The 15,165-nt window shown below is 47.4% G+C and overlaps 1 long non-coding RNA gene across 10 annotated transcripts in view; it reads left to right on the top strand.

The window, feature by feature from the left end:
- Positions 1-15,165, top strand: part of LOC146207653 (uncharacterized) — a 194,386-nt gene that overhangs the window by 68,961 nt on the left and 110,260 nt on the right. The window contains exon 4 of one of the 10 annotated variants that reach the window (XR_014704049.1): positions 413-507. The exons of the other annotated variants lie outside the window; for them this stretch is intronic. This is a non-coding gene — a long non-coding RNA (uncharacterized LOC146207653). Of the gene's footprint in view, positions 1-412; positions 508-15,165 lie in introns of those variants that run through there. 10 annotated transcript variants of the gene reach the window in all.

Genomic DNA, 15,165 nt, shown 5'->3' with positions numbered 1-15,165 from the left:
GTCTGGTAGTGCTACACGCACTGGTGTAACGGGTCTTCATTCTCCTTGAGTCGGCGATGTACAGGTGATGTATTTCGTGTCTGAAATAAGATCCCTAAAATGGGTATATCACGCGTGGACTTGTCGTGCGCGGGCTAAATGCTGGTCTGAGGCGACGTCTTGCAGACACAAAAGTGATGCTTGCCGCCGCATTGTGAGGTGCGACCGCATGTATTGGGGAAGCTGATGACGTTTAGAGGCGCTCATCTGCGTTCAAAGCCTCAATTTTTTAAATATATTTCAAGTGCGCACCGCACATGGCAAAGATGTATGAAGAGAGATGTGAATTGAAACCCTGCTGTGGAAGCTTTTTCGTGCATTTCAATAAGTAAAAATTTAAAAAGAATGAATTCAAAACGTTTATGCATTCCAGAAAACAAAAAAAGTCAAAATCAGCTGTATCGACAGCTGTACCATAACGATATGCTGGTCAAGTGGCTTGAGGAAAACATACCTGCAAAAAAAAAAAATGTAAGTATAAAAAAAGTGTAGCAAAATTTTCAAAAGTGGAAGTGTAGAAGTTGTGCCTTCTCGCGTTCTCAGAACGTGAAGCCTCATGACAACAGTGGAAAATTGAGGCGTTTCGCATTTCGCTCAAACAAACGTTAGCTTTAACTGGATCATAGCACCATCGTTGCACTATAAAACAGCAACCGTATCACGACATCCTGAAACCACTTCAGCCGCTAGATGAGCTAAATTGCGGTAGACAGCGCCGGGGACAAGTCAGCGAAGACTGCCGGCATTGCTCTCACAGGAGGTGCGGTGACAAAGTGCGCAGCGTGGTCGGAGGTGTCACCCGATGCTCCCGCCCCGCAGCGGCGGCTTCAGCATGCGGGGGTGGTTTCGCTGAATGGCTGTCGTGTTCGGTTTCGTCCACCCCCTGCAGAGGCTGACGATAGCTCCCCGCTGTCTCATCCCGCAAGGCCGCGTAGCAGCTGGCGGCTGCTGTCGCCCTGTTCAGAGTCCTCTGAGGCGCAGGCGTTGATCCCGCGCAGGTTTTGCAGGGTTTCCGGTTGGAGCTGTCCGATGCACGCAGAGAAGGGGCCAAGCTTGACGATTTCTGCGTGGTGGCGTCACGCTTCCGAGACAGATTGTGGCTTTTCAGCATGTTCGACCTTATCTAACGTCCGCGTTTCCTGCGCAATTAGTTACTCCTCGTACTCAGCGGAAATAATGGCAGTGCCATTGGGTATGCCTATAGGTTTTCAATGACCATTAGCTTTCCCATCACCTGTATCGTGCTTGGCTTCCGCGGGTTGGAATGCTTGGAAAATGGAGGTCTCACTCCACGAAGAACAAGCTGGTTAGATGTGATTGGGTGCGGTGAAGTTCCCCTCACACAATTGAAAAACTAAACATCATATCCCATCTTTTCTCCCCCCCCCCCCCCCCTTTTATATCAACCGTCTCTGTCACTCGCTGATTAAGGTTGTCTGCCACAAGCACCTCGTCCTATATATTGCCAGGTTCTTAGTAACTCTAAGTAGTAAATGGCAAGGTAGGTTAGGAAGCTAGTACCTCTTAACTAAACTCGTCAACAAAGCCTGGCCACTATCTTTCGATATATGAAACCGAGCATAATTTTTTGGTGAAGTTGCCAGAACAACCATTCTCTTTTAACTAAATGTCATTGTACGCAATAACAAAATTATACTAACTGGTTGACAGTACCTTCCTAGGTGCAGAGAGTATGATGTGTGCACGCGTCATGCGGTACGGTATGCAGTATTATATATATATATAAAAAAAAATATTAAGGTACATGTTTCATGTGATTAGTGTCCAACACCAATTAGAGGTGTCATTATTGCGCTTGTCACAGTCAACACCACTTAGACTTCGTGTTGACGGGGTTGCCACAGCTTGCACACTTAAGATGAACACAAAGCAAAAGGAACAAGGGTTGTGGACTTTGGAGGAGCCAGCATGGGTTAGCCGAAATTTCGACAAGAGGATTTGTCTTCGTCAAGACAACTTCTCTTGCGGAAACTTTTGCAAGCATACAGAAGCTAGAGAAGCACATTATCTGTCTCACTGCTTGGTGGACATCTACACGAATCGGACATTAAAACTTTAGGCGGCTTCTCTGAACATCCGAATAGGTGCTTTCGCACTAAAATAATAAAAACTTTATCTGTGAGCAGCGAGACCTAACATACCCGCCGATCATATATGCCATATTTAAATCCTGAGCATCGTTCGTTTGACGCATATAGCACGCGATATCGATCACTCAGCACGCGGCACGATCCAGAATTATTGTGACGATCCCTCCCATGTGTCCCCGCCAGAGCGTCTCCTCTACGGCAGCCGAACCGGTCTGCGTGGGGGAAGAAGCGGGAAGGGAAAGAGTGAATAAACGCTCTCCCCGCGTACAGCGAGGAGGGCCAGTTTGTCTCCCGCTAGCAATGTGTACAGTTTCCTTTCTGGGCGCCTCATCCCGCGCCCTTCTCAGGGCACGTTGGTGACCCGGGAATAGACGTCTTCGGGCTCGGCCCCTAACAACCCCATAACAATTCTGGCGACGAGGTAAAAGTTCTTAAGGCATTGCATTACAATTTCTGCAACCATGCCTACCTACGGAGTTTTGGAGCCGTTTCATGGGGAAGGAGCAGCCTGGACCGAGTACCTGGAGCGTGTGAAGCTGTTTTTCGACGCCAACAGCGTTCCCGGGGAAAAGCAAAGGTCTGTGTTCCTGACGTGCTGCGGACCCAACACATACTCCTTGCTGCGGAGCCTAGTGACGCCCAAGACGCCCGACCAAGTCTCCATCGACGAGATATTCAGCGTACTCACCAGCCACTTCATTCCAAAGCCTTCAGTGGTGGTGTGCCGCTTCAAGTTCAACAGTCGCCAACGCCAGCCAGATGAGTCCGTCAACGACTACACGGCATCACTAAAAAAGCTGTCGGCGAACTGTGAGTACGGCACCTTCCTTTCCGACATGCTGCGGGACAAACTCGTTTGCGGCATTAACGATGCGCCAATGCAGCGGCGCCTGCTTGAAGAGCCAAACCTGACGTTCGAGTCAGCAGTACAAATCCTTGTTGCAATGGAGACTGCCAAAACTGACTCAAGCATGCTGATGCAAGCGCAGGAGAGGGCCGAAGCTCAATCAGTTCACACTGCAATGCGAGCGATGAAACAGACTGTAAGCTGCTATCGCTGTGGAGAGCCACACTACGCGACAGCATGCCAGCATGCCAAATCCAGGTGCAACGCTTGCAGCAAGATAGGGCATTTAGCAAGAGTATGCCGCTCTGCGAAAACTAAAGACACGACGCCGAAGAACGTGTCGAATAAGTACGGCAAACAAAGGCAACAAAAGCAGCCCGTGCATAGCCTTGGAAGCAGTGAGAATGTTTCTGCTCCCAAGCCGCAGGTCTACGAGACGTGGCAAATGAACGGCGAGCAAACAATTCCACCCTTCATTGCAGTTTTGCAAGTTGCAAGCAGGTCTCTCCGAATGGAGCTGGACACGGGGGCCAGCGTTTCCGTAATGGGTGAAACTGCATTTCAAGAGCGATTTCCCGATCTCCCAGTAGAGCCTTCAGACGTGATACTGAAAAGTTACTGCGGAAGACTTACACCCGTTAGGGGCAAGGTCATCGTGCCAGTCCAATTCGGACGGAGAGAGGCTACATTGCCATTGTTTATAGCTCCTGATCACTGTCCGACTCTTCTCGGGAGAAACTGGATCAGCGCGCTACAACTTGACTTAAATGACGTCAGAGCTGTGGAATCCCTTACAAATATTGATAAGCTCCTCGCTGGATACAAAGAGGTATTTTCAGAGGGACTTGGAACAATGAAAGGCGTGAAAGCGAAAATTGTTGTCAAGGCAGATGCAGTCCCCAAGTTTTTCAAGCCGCGAACAATTCCTTTCGCGCTTCAAGATAAAGTCGCAGAAGAGTTGCAAAGAATGCAACGAGAGGGAGTCATTACTCCCGTCAGGACGTCAGATTGGGCAGCCCCTATTGTTCCTGTGCTCAAGCAAGACGGCCGCGTGCGCATATGTGGCGATTTCAAAGTAACAATCAATTCTGCAACAGTGCTGGAAAAGTACCCTGTGCCGAGAGTCGAGGACCTGTGGGCGAAGCTTTCAGGAGGCCAACAGTTCACAAGGCTAGATTTGAAAGATGCTTACCAGCAGGTAGAGCTTGATATCGACTCACAGAGGCTTGTGACAATCAACACACCTCAAGGCCTTTTTCAATACACTAGACTGCCTTTCGGAGTAGCTTCAGCGCCAGCCATTTTCCAGAGAGAAATGGAAAATTTGTTACAGGGCATGCGGCACGTCACTGTGTACTTTGACGATATCTTAGTAACGGGTCTAGACAAGGCAGATCACTTAAAGAACGTTGCCAGTGTGCTACAGCGCCTACAAGAAGCAGGTCTCAAACTCAAGCTTGCAAAGTGTTCATTCTTAGCTCAAGAAGTTGAGTATCTTGGCCATGTCATAAATGCAAATGGTCTAAGGCCGACACCAAAGAAAGTAGAAGCTGTCGTTAATGCTCCGAGTCCGAAGGACATCAAGCAACTTCAAAGCTACCTCGGACTAATTAATTTTTACAGGCGTTTTCTGCCTAACCTCTCGACAGTGCTTCACCCTTTGAACCTCCTGCTTAAAAAAGAAACTGCATGGAAGTGGACAAGCGTAGAGGAACAAGCATTCAGAAAAAGTAAAGAACTACTGACCTCTGCGCAGGTACTACAACACTTTGATTCCTCAAGACAAATTGTTCTCAGTTGCGACGCCTCACCGTACGGAATTGGAGCAGTCCTCGCACATCGAGATGAAACTGGGGAACATCCCATTGCATTTGCATCGAGAAGCCTTCTTCCAGCAGAGAAGAATTATAGTCAACTGGACAAAGAAGCCCTTGCCATGATTTTCGGTGTCACAAAATTCCATCAGTACCTATGGGGTCAAGATTTCGAAGTGATAACTGATCACAAACCTCTTCTGGGACTCCTTGGGCAAGACAAGCCTATTCCTGATAGATCATCACCCAGAATGATACGCTGGGCAATTACTCTGTCAGCGTACAAGTACAAGCTTGTGTACCGCCCTGGCACCTGCATCAGCAACGCCGACGCGCTGAGCCGTTTACCGCTTCCTACGGAGCCCGGCGCAGTGCCCAAGCCTGCTGAGATTTTCATGCTTGAAAATGCGTATCCACGACTTCTTTCGCCATCCGCCATTGCCAAAGCCACAGATCGTGATCCTGTGTTATCAAATTTACGTCGTGCGCTACTTACTGGGGATGAGCTGCCAAAAGGAAGTGAGTGGGCGATATTTCAGAAGAACCGCACAGAGTTTAGCGTGCACGAAAACTGCATTCTACGAGGAACACGCGTCGTCGTTCCCAAGCAACTACAAGCAGAAGTTCTCGACCTACTTCATGAAACCCACCCAGGCGTGGAGAAAATGAAAGCAGTTGCAAGAAGCCATGTCTGGTGGGATGGACTCGACAGCAGCATCACAAAGAAGGTGCAACTCTGCAAAACCTGTCAAGAACATCAGAGAATGGGACGGAAAGCACAGTCGAATCCTTGGCCATTTCCGAAGAAACCATGGTCGAGACTGCATGTGGACTTCGGTGGTCCATTTCAAGGCCACTACTTCTTCGTCTTAGTCGACGCCTACTCTAAATGGGTAGAGGTGGTTCCTGTTCGTACGCCTTCAGCGGACGCCACGATCCGATGCCTGAGAAACATATTTGCAACTCATGGACTTCCAGACATCATTGTCTCTGACAACGGCACCGCATTCACCAGCGAGAAATACGCTGACTTCTTAAGCAAGAACGGCATTCGACGTATCCTGATCCCACCATACCATCCAGCGTCCAACGGTGCAGCGGAACGTGTTGTACAAACAATTAAGGGGAAATTGAAAAAAGCGGCTCCTGGAGACTTCCAGACAAACATTGACAGGATCCTACTTTCATACAGAACCACGCCACACGCGTTTACAGGATCCCCTCCTGCAGAGCTTCTTATGGGCAGGCAGCTGCAAACTCCCATTCAACGAGTGCATCCCGACATGAGAGCACGCATGGAATTCAAGCAGTTAGGGCAAAAGGTGCGCTCCGACAGAAACGCACGGAGAAGCACTTTGCCTCCAGCAGGAGAGCGCGTCTTTGTTCGGAACTTCCGACCAGGCCCATCTAGGTTTTCCGGTACCGTCAATTGTCCCACAAGTTCTTCGTCTATTCAGGTAGAGCTTGAAGACGGAACGCTGTGGAATAGACACGCGGACCATGTGCGACCGCAAACGACGCCTGCCATTACCTACGACGACGAGGATTATTTTCCGGCATCAGCCGCGACAGCGGTCAACGATCCGCCGCCCCCGTCTTCCCCGTATCCCTGCTCGAGTACCGAGCCGCCGACAAAAGCATCGGCGCGCTTTCAACGGTCAAGCGGCATCCCCTCGGAACGCCAGCTTCGACGGTCTTCGCGGGTTCGGAAGCCTGTGGATTACTACGGACTTTAGAAGACAAACAAGACATTGTTGTGCGCTTGTGCTGAGCTGCAGGCTTCATAAGAGAGGGAGGAGTGTGACGATCCCTCCCATGTGTCCCCGCCAGAGCGTCTCCTCTACGGCAGCCGAACCGGTCTGCGTGGGGGAAGAAGCGGGAAGGGAAAGAGTGAATAAACGCTCTCCCCGCGTACAGCGAGGAGGGCCAGTTTGTCTCCCGCTAGCAATGTGTACAGTTTCCTTTCTGGGCGCCTCATCCCGCGCCCTTCTCAGGGCACGTTGGTGACCCGGGAATAGACGTCTTCGGGCTCGGCCCCTAACAACCCCATAACAATTATGTTCCTCACTACTGTGCACATACAATGTAGTAATCGCTTTAACACGTCTTCCACACACTCGCATTGTTCAGCGCAAACCCGCCATTCTCTGGCGGTGATATGTTCCGCTTATCGGAAGCAGCTGACCGGAGCTGGGGACCGGTGTTATACACGACGTACACGCATGCACACGTTGTACTCACGTTGTACGCATGCGCGTGAGTGCGTGCGCATGCTTTTGTTAAGCGTTTAGAGCGGCTTTGTGTCGAAGCCGCGGATTAAGGCGGCACACTGCAGGAGAGTGGGGGGTTAAAAACACGGAACGAGGCAGACCCCTCGCGTCTGCGCCAGCACTCTTTCGCCCGCTGAACCCTCGAGCCGTGACCGGGGCGCAAAGAAGCGACGTGGGCTTCGCCGCAACGCGAGCTTTGTACCGTTTACACGCTTGTCAAAACCAGGCACCCACAAGGGGGCCTGATGAGTGAGAGGCGTCTTGTCCTGGCTGCTTTATCGGCTCGAGTTTGGCTCGATGCGCTTTGGCGAGCTATGGTGTGTACCCTACATGCACGTACAACCAGTCATGTATAGGCAACATCCTCTGCACAAGGAGAAAATGGGCAGCGGCAGCTTCTCACTCTAATAAATATTTCTACCAGTGAAGGAGTTTGGTAAGTGATAAAACAAGAGTAGGTTTTAGAAAGGGAAAATACTAACAAGCTGACATCGAACGCAATAGCGGTTCGGAAAGTCTGCCATGTTAATGACCACGACAGTTAACGATGCCTTTTTGTATAAATGTGGATCACTTTGAGCTGAGTTATCGCATTGTTTCTTTCTTACTTGTGCTGTTGCTTGGCCCTACGTGCATTGTTGATGTTTTTCTGGCGATCATTTCCAAGCCATACTGGTTCGAATTTATTCCTGTGAGTTTGGATTTTGGCTTCGTTTTCTATAGCTTTTGTAACGCACCAATCTGCTGAACTGTAGACGCGAAGCGACTAACCCGACGTCCATGTAAAACTAATCAATTCACACACATGCATGTGGTCGGAAAGGTGCTGTTGAACCCACCGCAGGGAGATTGAATTAAGCAGCATTGCTTGGAAGTGAGGGCCTCAACGCTTGACTAATATAATGCAAAGATAAATGCAGCTGCTTAAAAGTTATGAATCGTGCATTGCTGAACAGAGAAGCAACTCAGCTTCAAAGGCGGTGTTGGCACGTGACCGGTATGCAAATGGGAAGGGAAAAGTTCAACTCCCGAAACCAAGCGGACCCAGTACATATAGCAAGAGATTTGTATGCGTGTGCTGGTATAGTGCATGAGTGAGAAAGCCGTATTATGTGCAGCTTCGATCATGTTCCGGTTGTGGGTTTATGAGCTGGGGTGCAGCGAGAGGTTATATATGATAGTCTTTACATTCGCAAAAAAAGGAGGGGACCGGACAAGAAAAGCACCCGTTCACCACGACGAGGGGGAGGCATTGGACATTGCCGTTTCAGGAATTCAACTAGAACTTTTTACTGGGATAGTTGGGGCGACATTACTGAAAGAGGAAGCGCCAACGCAAACAAAGACAGGAGAGTAACAAGGCCAAGGGGCGTAGGGAAGGCCACCCCGATTAGCTGCTAATCTGCGCACCCCCGAGGCCATTGTTCGCGGGATTAAGAGGCTGCGTGCACAAAGAGGAACGCGTCGGGGATTACGGGAAGAAAATAAATGTAAAAAATGAAACCAAAAACAAGCTTCCGCTCGCGACGTGGAGTCAGTTCGGACGAATGGCTTATTCCCCCGGATTTTTATGGGTATGGCTTGTGAACGAAGCGGTTGGGATTGTAGCCGACGCTCGATCCCTTGATGTGCGTAACCCGCGGCCGATGTCCAAAAACAAAACAAAAAAAAAGCAGCTGCGGAGCAAGAGATGGCATGCAGCGGTTTAACAATTTGCAGGCCTATTTATTATTGCTTTTTACTCCGTGGCCCACGGTGGTCGTTGTTAGCTTGTCGCGTAAACTGTTTTGGCTGTTTGTATACTTTTCTTTTTTTACCCGGTCGGAAAACACTACAGAAAATTTTTTGTTGTCACGACAGAATTTCTGTGCAGTTTTAGACAGGAAACCTGTTGTGACAACACAACTTACTGTAGTCACATCAGAATTTTCTGTAGTTACGACACAAAAGTACCACATAACTACAGACAACAGCAAACTATTATAGAAAAATCAACCGAACTAGAGCAAAATCTGACATTTACTACAGAGCTGCAGAATATTTTGTTGCATTTTTGACACGGTTCTGTTGATTTTGCGACTGGGTATATTGATCTATGTATTATTACTATTTTTTTAAGGACAAGTCTTCGTGTTTCCTGCTCACCTGCTCGAACGTTTTCAGTAATCGATGTTCTGCGGTCAGTGGACTGATGAAACCAGACCTTTGAAAGCGAGTACTTTATCTGAAGAGTTGAACAAGTCAAATTTTGGACTACCTGACGTATGCGGTTCGTAATGAACGAAAAGAAAATAGCTAGGGTTGCAGTTATAATTAGTATTCAGAGCTCATTCATACTTATTTCCTTCCATCATTTACGCAATTAAGACGTCGCTGAAGCAAAAACTAGTTCGCTCGTATACGTGATAAGAGTACAGAAGATTAATAATTTCCATGCAAGGATACGTGAGACGGTTGTGTTTCTATGAGCTCACGCTTTGTATTAGGGCAGCTTGCGCAGACGCGTGCATACTTGCGTGAATCACACTTCTGGATTTGCAGCTGCTCGCAGTGGCAGATTCGCGATTTTAAAAAAAAAAATGGAAGGCAGGGGTAGGGTTGGGGGGAGGGGGGGGGGGGGGGTGCATGGACACTGTTAGAAGGGTCCACTTTCTCGTTGCACTGGGATTATGTAACATCTGATTTTGTTTATTTCTTTCTTACTGGGCTAATTCAGACTAAAGGCCCTTCGTAATTGACTCTCGACGTCCACAAAACATACGTACGCATCTGCCGACCTCGTTCGTGTGACTGAGTTGTCATTTACTGCCAGACACCACCTGCAATCAGCCAGCCGCGACCGCTGAGCCTCGTGCTATTTAACCGGCTCAGTTTGAAGGGAGAGCGAAAAAGAACAATAAGGTCACGACTAGGGGTATATTTTTTTTTTTGTGCGTGTGTGTTAAAACGCGCGATGACATCTGTAATTGTGCAAACAACTTACGTTTTCTCACCTCCTTTTTTTCCTGCCCTTGTTACCGCTGCATTAATTTTGGGCGCGTGCTTTCAAAACGACTGCTAATTGTGAGAGAGGGGAGGGAACAGAGAAGAGAAGGAATTACTGGTAATTACGTGATCGTAATTTTGAATGGCAGCGAGTTTCATGTTCTCTACACTCTTAATCTCGTTCCACATAGATTCCAGTTATAAGTGTAACTAAAAGTTCCACTTATAAGCGGAACGTATGTGGAACCAAGAGTGTACTTATATCCCGCTGTTGTCTGTGTCACTTCCTAGTTCTGTCAACATTGTCTTTCCTTGTTGTCCAGAACAACAGACGCATACAAACGCAGTCAGCTTCAAGCAGACTAAGGCTTCGTCAGCTGCAGTATTGCCGAAGTGCAATTGAAGCTATACATTTATTGACACAAGCCACGTTTCCATCGAATCTTTGTTTGTTCTTACCGGCGCGGTTCTTCTAGGGCCTGCCAAGCCGCATCGGAGGTGTATCGCAGAATGTGTAAGGTGCCTAGATGGTCTGCGCTGCAAGGGTATCGGGGCACTCTAGAAGAGGGAGTCTCTCAGCGCCACCTCGCGATGGGCCGAGCAACTCGCTTTCCGTACATACACGAATGGGCGAGCCGCGCAGGCACAAGCCTGCTTCATTTCTGGTCCAAGCTTCAAGAAAATAAGATAAGCTCAACATCGCAGCGCACACTTCACACGCGGCTCCAGCAGTGTCTTGTGTACCGTAAAATCGCGTACAAACACGACGTCCTCGTCGCTCGGTCCTGCAAACAGACGTTACTCGGCCCTGCCGGTGTGTGGAACGGTTGCGCCGTTTCCTCGGCCTCTTTAAAATGCACTCTCGTATTTGCCTTCAAATTCACCGAACTTCATCAAAAGTCAAACACTGAAACTCGAAATTCTGGGCGCGCCAGAAGGGGAACAGGAGTGCGGCACACACGCGCTGCTTTCGGAAGTTTGTAGATGAACCCTGGATCCCGTGAGCGGAAGGAGAAAGGAGGCGAGGGCTGCGCGCTCTCTCTCTCTCTCTCTCTCTCTCTCTCCGTAACCCCGTAGAGACAAAGTACGCACGCTTCTGCAATGTGGCGCTTTCTAGCGGTATGGAGGAGCGTTCTTTAAAAACTTTGGGTTGGAGCGGTCCCTGTGTGTGCGCGCGCTACGTGCGCCTACTTCCGGTTCAAGCGTCATTTCCGCTTTGCAGGAAACGTATCCGAGTGTTAATGCGAGAGAGATTTTAAAAGAAATGTCAGGGTTTAAAGATAAAGTGCACTCAGACATCGTCCGCTTGGTGATGAAAAAGCAAAAACCAATCCGGGGCGTGACAGTGCTCTTTGTATACAGGCGGGATCAAATGAGCTAGGGGCGTCAGGCTTGTCTGTAATATGTAGCACGAGCTCGGTTCGCTGCGTAGTACGGAAATATTTGCGTTAATGTTGGCAGCTCAACACTAAAGACAGCTACTGACTACTAACGCTGGTTCCAATATGGAGACACAGCTTTCTTTTTCTTCTTTTTTTTTTTTAATCTATAGAAATAGCACAGAAATATGATGAGTAATCTCTGTAATATTCGTTTGCATTCCAGCGTCGGAAGTGATCCCCTATATGTCGAATGGACAGGTATGCTTTCCCGTGTGTACACACGCGCGAGGTCTCGGGCGTTGCCTAAATAACAAAGCAATGGAAAAAGGTGACACCCCGAAGAGTGCAGGGTGCCTTTCGTAATCATGGGTCTAGGTCTAATGAAGATCCAATATCGTTGGAGCTTAGGGATCTCGTTAATGGTTACCTGCAGGTTTTTAATTACCGGTTCCTCAAATGGCGTTGTCCTATCGCTACGTGTGTTTTTATTATTTCACCCCTGCCTCACTTCATGCCCAAAAAATTAGAGGAGGGGGGGGGGGGGGGCGAATAAACTTTAGCCTAGACGTAACGGCTGGATCTCCTTTGCATTAATAAACAACGGGTCATTCGCTCCGCGTCAGTCATGCGTTTGAAGTATAATTTTCTAAATATTGCGCTTTAAAATTGACCGGAAGCGAATACTCGCGTGAGGTCCAATGCCTGCATGTATTAATTTCCCACAGTTCTGCGATTTTATGCAGCGTTTAAAGCTAGCACAGATTCAGCAAGAATTAAAATTTCAGTGCTTTGGAGTAATAGACTCTTAAAAGGTCTAAACTTAAAAGCTACTTTTCCTATTTCTTAGGTCTCCTCTTTAATGCCTACAAACTCTTTGTCGTAAACCTGTAATTTATTTTATTTTATCATTTTGCAAGCCTGGTTGAAAACCCGCTTAAAACGCCTCGGAGGAGAATACGTGGCTCTAGGACGTTAGATACGCCTTATTACTTATACATCCCAGTCGGAAAAAAAAGGCAGAGAATTTTTTGTTGTTACAATAGAATTTCTGTGCAGTTTCTGACAGAAAACCTGTTGTGACAACACAACTTCCTGCAGTAGCATCAGAATTTTCTGTGGTTACAACAGAAAAGTACTACAGAACTACAGGCAACAGAAAGCTACTACAGAACTACAGAAAGGCACTACAGAAGTACAGAAAAATCTGACGTTTGCGACAGAACTACAGAATATTGTTTCGTATTTTTGACACTTCTCTGTAGTTTTTTTTTGTTTTTGTTTTTTTCGACTGGGATTTTATTCAGATTAGGGCTTTCTTGTGATTTCTAAACGAGCTTTTGTTGCCTTCATCACCACATTACGAAAGGAACTTTCAAGGAAACTGCTTGCAACTGAGTACGTACGACGAACTGTCTTGCACATATTTTGATAGCCCTTAAAGGAAATATAATTAAGAATTAATCAAAAAGAGACGGTAAGAAGAGCTGAATAAAAAGCAAAAGAAAAAAAACGGACAGCTACACAAACGATTCGGAAGTGATTTCAATAGCATAAATTGAAATAAATTGAACTAAATTTAAGTACACGCGACAAAAGCGCAGGACCCAACGTGTTTCGTTCAGGTACATCCACTCTATCAGAAGCGCGCAGAACACCAGATTTGTTTCAAAATTTGGTTGCGCGGCCCGCTTGGAGCCGATTGCTGTTTAAATTTCTTGAATGACAGGGAGAGAGAAATGGTCCTCCTCCCTCCTACAAACATCAGGAGTTACGTGGAAGCAACAAAGCCGCTGTTTGGTTTGGGAACAGCAAATGGTATCCTAAATGTTGACTAAGGTTGCACATGTTTTGAATGCGCAGCCTTATATATTAATTTAAACCTGTTAGCTAGGAATACCAACATTCATGCAGGTAACTTCAACTAAATCCTAATGTTATTTTTTTCCTTTCTGCGATATGCTTTAAAAAAAAAGAAAACAAAACGCCTTTCCACCTCGCTATTATAAAAAATGAGAAGGAAGGAAACAACATACTTCGTGTAGTATTTAAACGAAAATCACGACATTCGCTACCCGCTGTCTGCTCACAGATGAAATCGACAAGAAATTGTCTCTCGAGGTCTCTCTCCACAGGCTGGGCTGTTATGCATTACAACTGCAAATCTGTTTCCATTCATCAGATCATTCACTTTTGTGCCCTGAGGCATTGCCGCTCAGCCAACGCACGCACATCACACACGCAGGCACACACGCACACGTTGGAAGAAAAGATATGCATAAATTACCGCGATCGATATAAATTGAAATATTCATCATCATCGTAATCATCATCATCAGCAGCAGCAGCATTATTACACCCTATCTAGAACAAAGGCCTCTCCCACACATTTCCAGGCAGCCTGGTCAACCTGCAAACGAAGTACAAAAAATTGTTTCTTTTGTTTTCTCTAGCGCTACTGCAGATCGCTTGCACGGCGCTGACACACCTCTTAATCGAGTCGCGAGCGTATGTTTTAAATGTGAATGTCCCTAACTGCCCAAATGAAAAACGGAACGGCGCCTAAATGAAACCGTAATACCGGCGGTTTAATAAAAGAGGACGCAACGTTATTTCCCTGCTATACAGTGCGTCGACTCCATGACGGACAGATATTACACGTCGGATATGTAGCAGCAATCGCACAGGCCGTTCAGAACTCTTTAGCCTCGTTCATTTCCATTTCAACGCGTTATACACCGGCCGCAAAATGGCGCTGTACCGAGGTAATAGGCGCTGTGTGGTCCGCGCCATAAAACGAAAAGAGCACCACGGACTGTTGGCCATTATCGCTCTCGTTGGGCCTTTTGCTGCTCATTTCGTATGTGCATAATTTCGCGATGTTTAGCAGCACGCGGGCTGAGCGCGCTGCTTTAAGGCCGAGGCACAAAGCTCTTGATGGCCTTGATCCTACGTTTACGCCTGAGAGAGCTGATTGATTTCTTTCCGTTTTGTAGAAGTAGTTTTCTTTTTGTTATCTTTGTTTTATTTCGCAAATGCTCAGGCCGAGGTTGCAGCCTGTAGAAAAGTGTTAGAGACATTGTGATACACGGCCAGCTGTGAGGATAATCTGCTTTTGTTTACCGCAATTGATGGTTTAAAGTGAGATTGTTTTTGTTCAGCTCCTGTAGATATGCACATGTCCCATTTTCCTTTTCTTGCGAAAAGCAAGGCGCATGTGGGCTCTGTGGGGTGTCAGTGCAAGTTAAAGAACCGCAGGTGGTCGAAATTTCCTGAGCCCTGCGCTATGGCGTCTCTCACAGCCTGAGCCACTTTGGGACGTTAAACCCCATAAGCCGAACCAAACTTAACTTTTTCTTGCACGTGATAGATAATTGTAGCCATCCGCACTGAAACTCAAAACTGAAGTCCGCTTTGATGGGGAAACACTTTGAGCGTACCTTGGACGCAAATCAGCTTTTTGAATCCAGAGGACACAATATATTTGTTTAGGGAACTGCATGCAGGAGACATGGCAGACGAGGAACATATCACAATGGCTAGCCGGTGTAGATGGACAAATCTGAAAGCGCTTAAGAAAATGTTTTGGCGTAGTAGAAATACACAATAGTGCAGCCATTACTGTTGACATGAACAACTAGAAGAAGAGAAATTTCAAGGAGTTGATAACGTGCTGCTGTGCAGAAGTACACAGAAGAAAAGACATACGCCTCGTTCCGA

This window comes from Amblyomma maculatum, chromosome 1 (assembly GCF_055883805.1).
Source record: "Amblyomma maculatum isolate TAMU_Amacu chromosome 1, ASM5588380v1, whole genome shotgun sequence".
In the NCBI taxonomy this organism is placed as follows: Eukaryota; Metazoa; Arthropoda; class Arachnida; order Ixodida; family Ixodidae; genus Amblyomma; species Amblyomma maculatum.
The sequence above is the reverse complement of the archived record's forward strand: the minus strand, read 5'-3'. Positions and strand labels throughout refer to the sequence as shown.